Source organism: Diceros bicornis, chromosome 2 (genome assembly GCF_020826845.1).
Source record: "Diceros bicornis minor isolate mBicDic1 chromosome 2, mDicBic1.mat.cur, whole genome shotgun sequence".
NCBI classification, from domain to species: Eukaryota; Metazoa; Chordata; class Mammalia; order Perissodactyla; family Rhinocerotidae; genus Diceros; species Diceros bicornis.
This window is the reverse complement of record NC_080741.1, coordinates 14,845,115-14,858,052: the sequence shown is the minus strand read 5'-3', so window position 1 is coordinate 14,858,052 and position 12,938 is coordinate 14,845,115. Positions and strand designations below refer to the sequence as shown.

The 12,938-nt window shown below is 54.3% G+C and overlaps 1 protein-coding gene across 2 annotated transcripts in view; it reads left to right on the top strand.

Annotated features, from left to right (window-relative positions):
- The window catches only part of MRAS (muscle RAS oncogene homolog), a 56,348-nt gene that overhangs the window by 10,589 nt on the left and 32,821 nt on the right, over positions 1–12,938 (top strand). The window lies entirely within an intron of this gene.

The window sequence follows — 12,938 nt, the reverse complement described above, 5'->3', positions numbered from 1 at the left end:
GATTCGTGACTTTTTATAGAAGTGCTGTATGTAGAAAAAAGAGAGGTGGGAGGCTGGCCCCCCCCCCGCCAACAGTGGCTTCTGGACGGGTCCTGCCCCTTGGGAATGAGCAGGTCTGCCAGCTCTGCCCGTGGCCCTCTCCGCCGGCCAGCTGTCCAGTCTGGCCAGGCCGGCTAGAAGAGCAGGAAAAATGCAGCAGCTCTTGAGAGCTGGGGGAGATGTGGAAAGCGGCCTCCCGCCTTTCCAGCTGAGTGGGCTTAAACTCTGGAGTTTAGAAGGCTCCCCGAGACGTCATCCCACCCCTGCTCCAGCCCTGGTTCCACCCTCCAGAGCCAGCGGCCTGACCCACCCCCCCTGCTTCCCAGGCCTTTGCAGAGGAAAATCCCTCACCTCCCGGCTGCTCATCGCCATGCCTGCCGCGTTTTCAGGAAGTTTCCCTCGTATTTTGTTCCAGCCCATCTCTCTGCAGCCTGGTTACTCTTTTAAAATGGAGATTGGATCGCCTCTCCCCACCTCCTGGAAGAGCCTAGACCCTGTTTCTTCTCATTTTTGGTCAAACATAAAAAATTTCACATTTTTCATTAATGGTGTTTAACATTTTGACTATAAATAATGGAAACAAATCAGAGCAATGGTCATTTTTGAATGTGCCTTTCTGCCCTCCACCTCCCTGGGATGGGACACACTCCTGGGGTGGGCTGTGTGCCCTCCCCATAAAGACTGGAGAGTCTCCAGGCTGAGTGATGCTGGCTGCTGTTCCTCCTCGGTGTCACTGCCACTCCCTTTGATCTCGCACCTCCAAAAGCCAGGCCGGGCTGAGGCAGTGAAAGAATTGTCTGCCTTGGAGTGGCCACACCACTCGATGCCAGGGTGGCAGCAGGTGCCTTTGTGGGTTGAGACCACCAAGGGGGCGATTTTTTTAGCTTCTATAAAGTGTAAAACTTTTTCATTGGTAGCCAACATTAAAATGTCAGTTTCACATAAAAATTCAGATTTCTGGCCACTCTTTAAAAATGTGGACTGTCTGGCAAGCCTGTTGCAGAGATGCTCATGTTGCAGCAGTCAGCTGGTGGAGGGTAACGGTGGTCTCCTATTTACCACAGGCCCCACTGCTCCCTATTGCCTGTACCTGCCCCCTTCTCTTGTTTATTGACCTGGCCTCTGCCAACACCTGAGTTTGGGGTGTCCATTTGTTCCCCGAGCCCCTCTTTCTGCTACTGCAGGGGGAAGCAGTTGAGATGGTGGCTCAGCCAGGACCTGGAGGGTTGGGGTTTAGCCATTGTGAGCCCTGGCAAGAAGCATCCATCTCATAGGCAGGGGGCTGCTGACTCAGAGGGATGCCTGCCCCTGTCTTCTAGGCCTTCCCTTTGCTGTCTGTCTCCACCCCTGCCCTTCTCCTGGGCCGTTTGCCTCCTGGGCTGGTGTGAGGCCATGGATTCCATGGGATGGGCAGCTCTGGGCTGGGACAGCCCTGAGGGACAACCGTGAGGTTGTGCTCTGCTCTGTGCTCTTCCACACACCCCGACTTAGGAGAAAGACAGCCTGAGAAGATTGCCTTGCTGCTGGCAGGAGGATCTGGGAGTGGGTGTGGCATCCCTAGCCCCGGAGGCAGTGGTGGTCAGGGGGCTGGGTGCTGGGAGCTGCGGGGGCTCGGTGTTGGGGAATGTGGGTGGCAGGGAAGGAGCCCCTTGTTGTCACTTGCTCCTCCTGCTGGGCTGGTGCCTATGTGTGTCCAGTGGGACTCCCCACATGGTATCTCCCTTATGAGAGGCACCACCCCTCTCCTCTGGGACCCATGTGGCCCACGGGCATAGCACCCACACCACCTTTGCCCTACCCTCCACCCAAGCCAGAATCCCGGCCGGCTCCCAGTGTCAACCCTACATTTTGGAAATGCAGACAGCAGACACGAGGAGCGTCTCTGTGCAGAAAGCCAGGGCGCTAGGGGGACCCTGAGATGAAGATGAGGTCCAGCCCTCAGCCCTCTGCCCCACCCAGCAGGGGGAATGTGATGGCAAAGCAACTCCCAGCTCCTAGATTTGAAGGATAAAGAGGCAGAATGGCCATGTGGCCGAGCTCGGAGCTTTGTGGTCAGACTCGCAGACGGAGATGTGTGGCCTTGGACAAGCCACAGAACCCCTGTGACCTCAGGGTTCCTCATCACTGACAGGGGCTAAACAATGTCTTCTTGGTGAGGTGGTCCTGAGGAGTCAATGGAATAATGGCTGCACAGCACTCCGGCTGCCACCTGCCACCCGGCCGGCACTCGACACGAGCAAGGTGGCTGAGTGGAAGGAGGCCTGGGGAGGTAGGAGGCCCGGGGAGGAAGGGGTCACTTCGGGACGCCATTCCTTATGGAGGGGACTGTTTTCACAGGCAGAGGAAAGGTGAAAAGGCAGTGCGGGCAGAGAACATTCGTCGGCAGACTCCGTGGTGCCCTGCCAGGGGCTGGAGCTGTGAGGACTCAGGGGCCCTCACTGTCCTCAAGGGCACTGTGCTAAAGCAGCAGGGGCAGAGGCTGCAGGAGGGGCCAGGGTGCTGGGGGCAGCTCCAGGAGGGCCTGGATGCCGTGGTCAGCAGGGAGAGCTTCAGGCGCCCCTGGGCAGTTTTTCCGGGGGAGCGGTGTGCTCAGGGGTTGGTTGAGGGGAGATAACACTGGAGTGGTAGAGGGCAATGCCAGTGGTGGGGGCCAGGCAGAGGGCAGAGCTGAGGGGTATGTGCCACAAGCGGCCGAGTTGGTAGGTCTTGGCCTCAGATTTGAGGTAAAGGGATGTTTGAGCTGCTGGGAGAGGAAGAGGGAGAGAGTGCCAGGGCAGAAAAGTGGGAAAAGGGGTCTGGAGGGATGGGGGTGGGGGGACTGGGGAGTGCTGGGGTGGGGTGGGGGTTGGGCAGTGGTGGTGGGGGTTGGGGAGTGAGTCCAGTTCGTGAAGGTTGAGCCTGAGCAGCCCGAGGAGGAGCTCTGAGGAGGTGAGGGGCTCACAGGAGCCCCTCCCCCAGGTGTGGGCTGAGGGGGCAGCCGAATCAAAAGGGGGAGGGGGGTAGGACAGCGGCCTGCCAGGCTTCGGGAAGTCTCAGGGCCCTCACTTTGGGGAACCTCAGAGTGTCAGGAAGCCAGCCCTCACCGGGGTGGGGGTGACCACCAGCGTGACTTTCCCAGGGGGCATGCAGACTCCTGTCTAAGGCTGAGAAGTCCTCCTTGGCTGGGGTGAGACTGTCCCAGCACTAGGAAAATATTAATAGGCCCCCAGGACTGAGAATAAGAATTTAAAATGAAGCCATTTCCTCCTCTCTGCCCGTAGCTGCCACTCAAGGAAGCTGTGACCCCTCACCCCTGGACTGAGTTCACTCCCACTCTCCCTGTGGTGGGGGGGCCATGGGGACCCGGCCGGCGGGGGTGGGGGCCTCTGAGGCCATGAGGGCCAAATGGCCAGGTGGTCCACGGGGCACGTTATTCTGAAGGGTTGTGTGGCCCCTGAGACACTGGGGCCCTCGTTAACCCCTCCGTTCTGAGGGCCCCTCAGACCCACCAGGCCCCTGGACCAGCTGGGTGGTGAGTGGGGCAGGGTTTTAGTTTCCAGTTGCCGGGTCTGGATGCCAAATCCCAGCTTTGTCCTTTACCAAGCTGTGCCCTTGGGCAAATGCCTTAACGTCTCTGACTCTGTCTCCCCCCTGGTAAAGTGGGGAGACTAAATGCCACCCCACGTGGTCCTGCCTTCAGCCCTGCCTGCGTGACCTTCCTGCTCCCACCTGACCCCGTAGTCCTTTCCCACCTGCCTCCCTGTCCTCTGAGCTGCTGGAGCACTTAGCGCAAGTTATCCCCTCCCCGCTGGGCTTTTCTGGCTGGTTAACCTCACTGCCGTCACCAGAAAGAGTTGTGGGCCCGTCGGATTGGGCAGCCGTCCAGCGAGCCCGCATGGCGCCCTGTGGGCCTCCAGGGCGTGCGGGCCCAGTGCTCTCCCCTGCCTCCCCTGCCGCGGGCTCTTGTTCTTTTATCATTGAATGCTGTTAAGCATCCACTGCATGCCAGGCTCTGTGCTTAGTGCTAGGGGTGCAAAGATGAAGATCCCTGGTTGTCAGGGAGCCGACAGTAGCCTCCGCCCCACGCCCCTTACCACCCCCACCCCACCCCCAGGGCACGTTAAACCTCTGCACTCCAGCCACATCACAGTGCCTGCAGCACCTGGTGCCTCCTTGCGCACCTCCATGCTTTACACCTCCGCAGCCTCTGGTCCTCACCTAGGATACGCTTGTCTCCATTGTTCACCTTGGCTGATACCTGCTTGGCCGCCAAGACTCCATTTTGGCATTGCCTCTACCAAGAAACCTTCTGCAGTGCCCCCAGGCTGGGTGAGATGCCCCGCAGTCCTCCTGCGCTCCCACTTGGCCCTGTGTACTGTAACCCTCTGTCTGCCCCTCACACGCACACACACTGAGCCCCAAGGCCAGGGGCTGGGGCTCCTTTGTCTCAGTATCCCCAGCTCCCAGGACCAGGCACACCGTAGCTTCTGGGAGAATTTACTGGATGTGCAAGTGTCCTGGAGTCTGAGCATATGTGTATATTGGGGGAAGGGTAGCCAACACTGGTGGCTTGTCCAGTTTACTCCTTCTGGATCATTCTCCGCTTGGTTCAGGTAAAACTGGGCCCTTTCTCATGTTACATGTCCTGTTAGGTTTTTCTTTCCAAGGATATATCCACCAAACCAGTAGGTACCCAGAGAGGGGCTAGGTTTTATGATGGAGAGCACTTCTGGATTGAAGACCAGAGGGGAACTTCCCTGGTGAATTAGTGGCTAGGATTCATAAAGACCAGAGGGGAGACTCTGTAATGCTGAGTTCCCAGCAGTTTGGGGTCTTCCACAGTCATTCAGTGAACAAGCATCTCCCGAATATTTGGGGAAATGTCTTTGAGAAGCTTAAACCTCATCCATCGTTGGGTCAGCAAGCATTGGGGGGCTTGCTGTCCTACAGCATTGCTCTACGGATGACAGCGGCAGGCAGGAGGACGCTGCCCTCCAGGGGCAGAATGGGGGGCTGAGACCAGCACTCAGATGGGCGTGAGAGCGCAGTGAGGCGGGTTGGCAAGAGGCTGAATTCTGTTGGGTTGTCACTTGTGGAACCAGCCAATTTGCAGGACATGAGCTCAGGAAGGACTCTGACAAGGCAGGAGGGCTTCCTGCAGGAGGAGGGATGTGGGATGGACTGCAAAGGATGCCCATGATGGTAACAACTTGATGTTGGTTGAACACTTACTATGGGCCAGACACTGGGCCAAGCAAATAAATGTAGCCTGTCACGACCACCATGAGGCAAATGCTGCCACTGTCCCCACTTTTACAGAAGAAGAATCAAGGGACGGAAGCTAAGTAACTTGCCTAAGCTCGCAGGCTGGGAGTCCATCGCTTGGGCTCTTTGATGAGGGGTTCCAGATAGGGGCCAGCCTCAAGATAGGCAGGAAGTACCGGTGTATAGGACCACAAGGAGACAGGCTGGGGCTGGGGTGGGGACCAGCACAGTGGAGAGGGTCCCACACAGAGGTGCTGGAAAATGAAGGTCTCAGAGCCACGTGGTGTTCCCATGAGGCTGGGCAGCTGCCTGATCCCCCAGCTTCCTCCTTGACCCTCAGGGCAAGAGCATCTGGCAGTACCAGACCTGTGTCCTGCTTGGCAGACTGTCCCAGTTGGGGGCATGGGGGCGTGTCTGTTCCCAGTGACCAGTATTTGCCCTGGGTGCCTCTGGGACCCTGACCTGCTCAGCTGCTCCTGATCTGGCCTTGGAGGGCTCCCAGACTCTGACACCACCTCCCTGGCTCACTGCTGACCGCGTCCCAGCTCTCCTGGATCGGCTGCCTCTGGCCTGGCCTGACTCTGCACCCACCCACCACTCTGCCAGCCACGAGAGGAGCCTGGTGTGACGGGCTGGCCACGGGCTCTGGAGCCACACCGCGTGGTTTCAGAATCTGGCACTGCTGCTCTCTAGCTGGATGACCTTAGAAAAGTTATTTTACTTCTTTGCATCTCAGTTTCTTCAACTGTAAAATGAGGATAATCAAAGTCATACCTCATAGGGTTGTTGTGAGAATTAAATGAGTTAATTTGGTAAAAATCTTCCCACGGCATCAGCTGCATCACTTACGTTAATTAAATGCTGCTGTTGTTTTTAACGTGATCGCCATTGTAATAATTGCAGCAGGTGGTTTCTGCGCGCCCGCTCCGGGACGCACAGTGCTAGGTGGTAGATGGCTGAGCTCCAGGCCCTGTCAGGAGGCACTCTCACTCTAGCAGGTCAGACCCAAGTGTTAACAGTTGTGATAGAAGAAAGCACGTGGAACTTGGGGGTCGTGAGCAAGGCCAAGGGCATTGCGTCCCTCACCTGGCTTACTGCAAGCATTGGCCTTTTCCTGGCTCTCTGGACTCCTATCTGATCATTTCTGCCCTGCTGCCAGCGGTCTAGGTGTGATCCTGGCAGAGGAGTTTGGATTTGATGGGGTAGAAAAGCAGGGAGTGATGTATTAACAGAAGACTTGGGTAATCAAGTTCTCCAGAGCTAACCAGGCAGGCTCCCCCTGAGGGTCCTGAGCCTCTGCCATGGGATGGGATGGCCAGTAGGTGGGATGTTTTGGAGGGGACTGGAAGAGTAGTGGGTTACATCTGGGATGACAAACAAATTTCCTCTCTGGACCAATCACCTGGTTCTGACTCCCAAGGGTGCTGCATTGAAAAGGCAGGGAAGAGGACGATGATTATACGTCTGGTATGGCTCTGGGAATGGGAGGAGCAGCATGCATGCCACGTACTCACCATCAAGACCTGGTGATGTTTAAGGTCCTTTACAGCATAAAATAACACACACTGTTGGCCGGGTGGTTAAGTCTTAATAATGGAGTGAGCTGGAGGCACTGGTTTCTTCCTGGAGGGGGCGAGTGGTGCAGCGACAGTGCTGGGCTTGGATTAGCAAAGATGTGAGACGGAGGACTGGAGCAATGTCTTGGGGAGGGGAGAGTGAAGCCTTGAGGAACACCAAGTGGCTGAGACCCCTGGTGGCGCTGCACGCCATTTATGCACAGCCTGCAAATCAGCAGCGCTGGGGAAGCTGCCCATTTCTGGGAATTGTGCAGAAGGGAAGGGCAGCTCCTGGAATGCAGAGCCATTTCCTCCACAGAGGTTGGGTCACTCCCCCCAGTGTATCCTCATCCCCCTGAGCTGGGCACACCCAGACATCACAGAGATGAGATTAGCTTCCCAGGGCTGATTCAGCTCAATGTGAATGAAAGTCCATTCACTCTCCCAAGAGCTCTATTAATAGTGAATGTGTACCCCTCTTCCGGCCTTATGTACCAGACAACTTGTAGTTCAACTGATGGGGTTAGAGGGAATTTTTTAAATAATTAGTATAAAAATAGAGAAGCAAGAAGCAGTGAAAACTAAACCTTGAATAAAGTGGGCAGCATATTTGGGAGAGGCTCTGGGTTGGCACCGCCTGAGCTCCAAGAATCTGTGGTCCTATAATCAGGGCCAGGGAAGCAGCCACAAGGATGAAGAGTGCCCTGTGAGTTAGTGAATTACAATGACAGTCAAAGAAAAGCCCTGTGATGCTGCAAAAGTAATTACCAAAAGAACTCAAGGCAGTGTGGTCTGGTGGTTCCAAGCACAACCTTGAGTGTCGACTGATCCACTGCAGATGTGCGCTAAAGGGTGGGGTTGTTACTGCTGTGTAGCCTCTCCTGGGTGCCATTTGTTCTGGCCAGGACCACATGACACTGCTTTGGAAGTGGTGCTGGCTGAGGGAATGGAGCGCGTGGAAAGGCCAGGGAGCCCGTGGACCCCTTGACAATGTCTGTAGCCAAAGCCATTTCTTTTACATATGCCCACTTAGACAAATGAGCAGTGTTTAGGGCTCTTCTTTTGGGAAACAAGCTCTGTAGAAGCCCTAGAGACTGGGGAGAAGGGGCAGATTTGGTGAGGGAGACCAGGGGCCCATATCACTGCCAGTGTTCCCTTGCTGGTTGGCCTTCCAGTTTCCTTTCACTGAGGCCTTACGCCTTCTTGAGCGTCCTGTTCTCCTCAGGGCAAACTGAGGCTCCTGGAACTTAAGAAACTTGCTCCAGGTCACACAGGGTGTCCATATCAGAGACATGAGTGCACCTGGAGCTGCCTGGCTGCAGTTGAAGGCTATTACTGACTCCCCCAGACTGCCACCCTGAGAACCAAGGGGGGAGTCTTTGCACAAGATTGTTCCCAGGAGGTCTCGGACCCCCCCAAGCACACTTTGAAAATTGCTGGATGAAAATGTGATTCTGGGGACATCTGTCCACCCAGTCCTCCCCCTCCTAGGGGCATGAGCCTACCCCTGTCAGAAGGAGGAGCATCAGCCTCTGCTTCTTGGCCCAAGGGAGGGCTGGGTGGGTGGAAGGTTGTATTGGGGCAGTATCAAGTAGTCAGTCAATGAGCAGACCTGAGCCTCCCATGCATTGGGCCCTGCCTGGCCCTGTGAGAGGCAAGGGAGTGAGGAGATGTGGCTCTTGTCCTCATGGAGCTTCCAAGCTGCCTGGGGAGGCGAATCTGCCATTCAGGAAACAACTTCAAACCTCAAATGCAAGATAGTGCTAACTATGGGGGAAGAACGGGAGCAAAAGACAGCAGCCAGGAAAGCTTATTTCTCAGCTTACAGATGCCTAAAGTTTTCGTTTACACATTCTTAAAATTGTCAAGGCAGCAATATTCCTTTTAGGAAGAGGTTTCCAGTACGAGCAAGGGTTTGGGTTGCCTGTGGACTGGGAGGGGCTCTGGGAGTGGTGGTTGCCATGGGAACCAGCCTCCACCACCTCCGCCTTCGCCCGCCCAGTGGCTCCGGTTCCAAAAGTTGGTTTCTGAGTGGAGGGGGCTGTTGGGAACCTCAGAGCCATTTCCCATGGAAACAGTGCTCTAAGTGGTGGGTGACGTGCCCCCCAGGCCTGTTTAATCTTACCGCACTGGCGCTGAGGTGGCAGCGGGGCTTCTCGTGGGGGAGGGGAGGAGGCTGGGAGAGTGTGTCTGTCTGTCTGTCATGGGAACAAAGTAAACAAGGAGAGGGAACAAACATTCGACCACCTTCTCTAAACTGGGCGCTTTTCATAGATTTTAATTTCATGCTTAGGGCTGGCCCGGGGCTTGGCGGTTGGGTGCGCGCGCTCTGCTGCTGGCGCCTGGGTTCGGACCCCGGGCGTGCACCAACGCGCTGCTTGTCTGGCCATGCTGAGGCCGCGTCCTACATACAGCAACTAGAAGGATGTGCAGCTATGACATACAACTATCTACTGGGGCTTTGGGGGGAAAAATAAATAAATAAAATCTTTAAAAAAAAAAAATTTCATGCTTAGAGCGATCCTGCAAAGCATGGTTCTCTAACCAGCCCCATCTTACGAATTAGAAACTGAGGCTGTGAACGGTCACTTGCCCAGGGTCACTCACTTGGTCAGTAGGAGAGTATCTGGCCCAGAAAATTGGCGGAGAAACTTTAAAGGGCACTTATGTCCACTTTATCCCACCCTCCCACCTCAAAGGGGCCGTCCATGACTCCCAAATGGTGAAGAACCAATATTCTAGAATCATCTCTAAGGTTCCTTCTAAATGAATAGGCTGGAGAGAGGAGGGATGTTGTGAATGTAAGCAGTTCGCTCTTTAACCACCAACCAACTTTTTATCCTGTGGTGACTTTAAAAAAAAAATCTTTCTCTATAGCACGGTGGGACCAGCCTATTTTGTAGGAGTGTGGTGCCCGCCCCTTGGCATTTTGACTGCCCTCCCCATTTACAAAGACATCATTTAGTCAGGGGTTATTCTGGGGGAGGTTGAGGACTGGAAAAACATGCCCATCAGAAGATCCGGCCGAGAGCCTTTATGAATTGGGGGGTTTTCTGGCCTTATTCTCCGGCCTTTGCAATATCTTTTTTCCCTGGGCTCACACTTGCTTCCACAAGGGTCTTTTATGTCTGTGATTGGCCTGACTTGGTGGAGGGAGGGAGAACTGCCATACTCTGCCAGGGAGAGTTGCCCCTTAGCCCTTGGCATGCGGAGGGCCAGCACTGTGGCTGATAGCTTGTCCGACGGTTGTTCAGAAATGCTAGCATTGAGCCTCCGGTTCCTTCAGGTGTGTCTGCTCCTGGCTGATGCTGCACCAGGCTTTGGTGATGCAGAGAGGGACAAGATGCAGTCCCTGCCCTTTTGTGCACAGGAAGTGTAGAAGATTTCAAGCGTGATGGTGGCTTCTGCACCAGCAGCTGCAGGGCACAGGGTAGAAAGTGATGCTTCCCATAGGACGCGATTCCTGGGCCAGGGCCTGACCTGTAAAGAGGTGCATGCTCTCCCAGGGGCCCCGGGGGTGTGCAGAGGACTCAGTGTCACCACAGGGCACACCGGGAGAACACAGAGCTGGTAGGGCGAGAGAGTAGAGTGTGAGAGGCTGCAGCACGGTTACCGCTGGAGAGGTCAGCAATGGCAGCCAGTGAGAGCCCTGAATGCGCGGTGAAGGAGCCCGGACTTGACCCATCAGCTATGGGCAGCACTAAAGGGTTTTTTACCACAAGGGACACAGTCTAATTTTTGTGTCAACATAGGGTTAGAAGTTTTGCATTCTAACCCCGTTCCATTGAGTCTGAGTTGGGAGGGAACCGCGAGCTGGCTCCCCGTGGGCCCTTGGGGGCTCAACCCCTGAGTGCAGGGCACTGTGAACAGAAGGGGCCCTCATCTGACCGTTTCCCGCCAGCTGCCTTGCTTCGCAAGTTTTAGCAAGTCCCCAGGTGATTCTGCTGTGGGTGGTCTGAGCATTGACTCAAAGGTTCAGTCCATCCTCTATCATATTTCTTATCTTGTTTTATTTTGAGAAGAAAATCAAGAGAAAGAATTTTCCTTCCCAGTACCTTCCCACACACTTAGTATTTTTTATTCATGTCGCTGCAAGCACAGAATGGAAGGGAACGTCAAAAACAGCCTCTTTCACAGGCAAACAAGTTCACCCTGGCGCAGTGTCACCATCCACCACAGGCCAGGACAGCGGGTAAGACGCAGTGAGGAGCTGACACCACGCTCCCCTGACCTGAGAGGCAAAGGAGAGAGGGAGCTGCCCCCGACCCTCCTCTCCCCATTTCTGTTTCCCTCCAACTCCCCTCTGGCCCCTTTGGACCACCATGTCTGTCACGTGGGAGGGCTCAGTTCACTGCAGCCTCAGCTTATCCTCATCTTTGTAGGGAGATGGGGAACCAGATGCTGGGGCTGCAGCTGGTGCCTGGTCCTTCTATCCTGCACCAAAGAAGCGTAAATCCCCACCTAAACAAGAGGAACATTTTCATATTGTTAAGCTTTTCCAATATACAAATATAATACATGCTTGTCAAAACTTGAAAAATTGAGGGGCCGGCCCAGTGGTGCAGCAGTTTAGTGCGCGTGCTCCGCTTTGGTGGCCCGGGGTTCGCAGGTTCGGATCCTGGGCGCACACCAATGCACCACATGTCAAGCCATGCTGTGGTGGCGTCCCATATAAAGTAGAGGAAGATGGGCACGGATATTAGCCCAGGGCCAGTCTTCCTCAGCGAAAAAGAGGAGGATTGGCATCGGATGTTAGCTCAGGGCTGATCTTCCTCACACACACACACAAAAATTGAAAAATTGAGAAAGTCCCCCAGAATCTGCCTCAGAGACAGCTTCATGCCAATGCTCTCTGTACCTAGAACCACATCTAGGCATGTAGATTCATAGATGGGTGACTTCATGAAAGTGCAGTCGCATGTACTTGCTGTTTGGCAACCTGTTTAGGTTTTTTCATACATAATATAAACTTTCTCTAGGTTAGTGAATATCATCCTTTTTAATGGCTGCATAGTATTGCATTGTATGGATAAGCTTTTTCTTTAACTCCCCCCCCAACATTTAAATTATTTCCATTTTTTCCCCTGTTCTGGACATCTTTGTACACTTGTCTGATTATCTCCTCAGAGTAAATTCTCACATGTAGTATAGCTTCGAGAGGGGATATGTCCATTTTAAATTTTTATAGATTTATGTATCTTCTCAGTCCAGTTGGGACAGATTTACACTCTCACCTGCAGTGTATACGAGTGCCTGCTCCCCCACACTGCAGGGAAGTCCTAAATGTTAACATCAGGCTTCAGTAAGTGCGAGAGATTGTGCAATGACTCTCGCCTGTAGCCCCATGCAAATCAGTGTGGCCACATCACCCGCATTTGTGTGTAACACCCTTTCTGTTGAAATCTAGAATTGAGGACTCTTTTAGAGCTAAAAATAACTGTAAAAATCCAGCCCTTTTAATCTGATGGGTAAGGAAACTATGGTTCAGAGAGGTCAGTGGCCTTCCCAAGCAGCAGCGATATACACAGGACCCCCAGTCTGTTGTCCTCCCAGGCGTGCTGCCTCCAACCCTTCTATGAGTCCTTAAGTCCCCCTCACTCACACACTGTGCCTTTCTCCCTCCAGACTTGCACAGAGCTTCTTTCTTTTCTCGTTCCCTGAGGTGGGATCAAGCTTCTGCTCCCTCGGCTCAGGGTCAGTGTTCATACTACCAGGAACGCCCTACCAAGAGGTGGTATTGCTTCTGCCTGCCAGGGTCCGCCGTTAGCAGCTTAGATCCCTGGCAACAACCCTCAAATTGTTCTTTAGGTGACTCTCACCCCACCTCCCCACTGGTGTTTAACATTTGGTGCTGTCAACCTCCTCCTTCTGGAAACCATGGGCTTCCACCATTATGACAGATCCTGGTTTCCCTCCAGTTTTTCTGAGTGCTCCTTCCATGCTCCCTGCCTCGCCTCCTTGTCACTTTGTGACGCTATTTCCAAAGGTCACTCTTCCCTTCTCTTCTATCACCTCTTCACAATCAGTCCTTATCTGTTAAGGCCCAATTCTTTAGAATCCTGGTCCCGCATTTCCAGCTCCCTCCTGGTCACCTTAGCT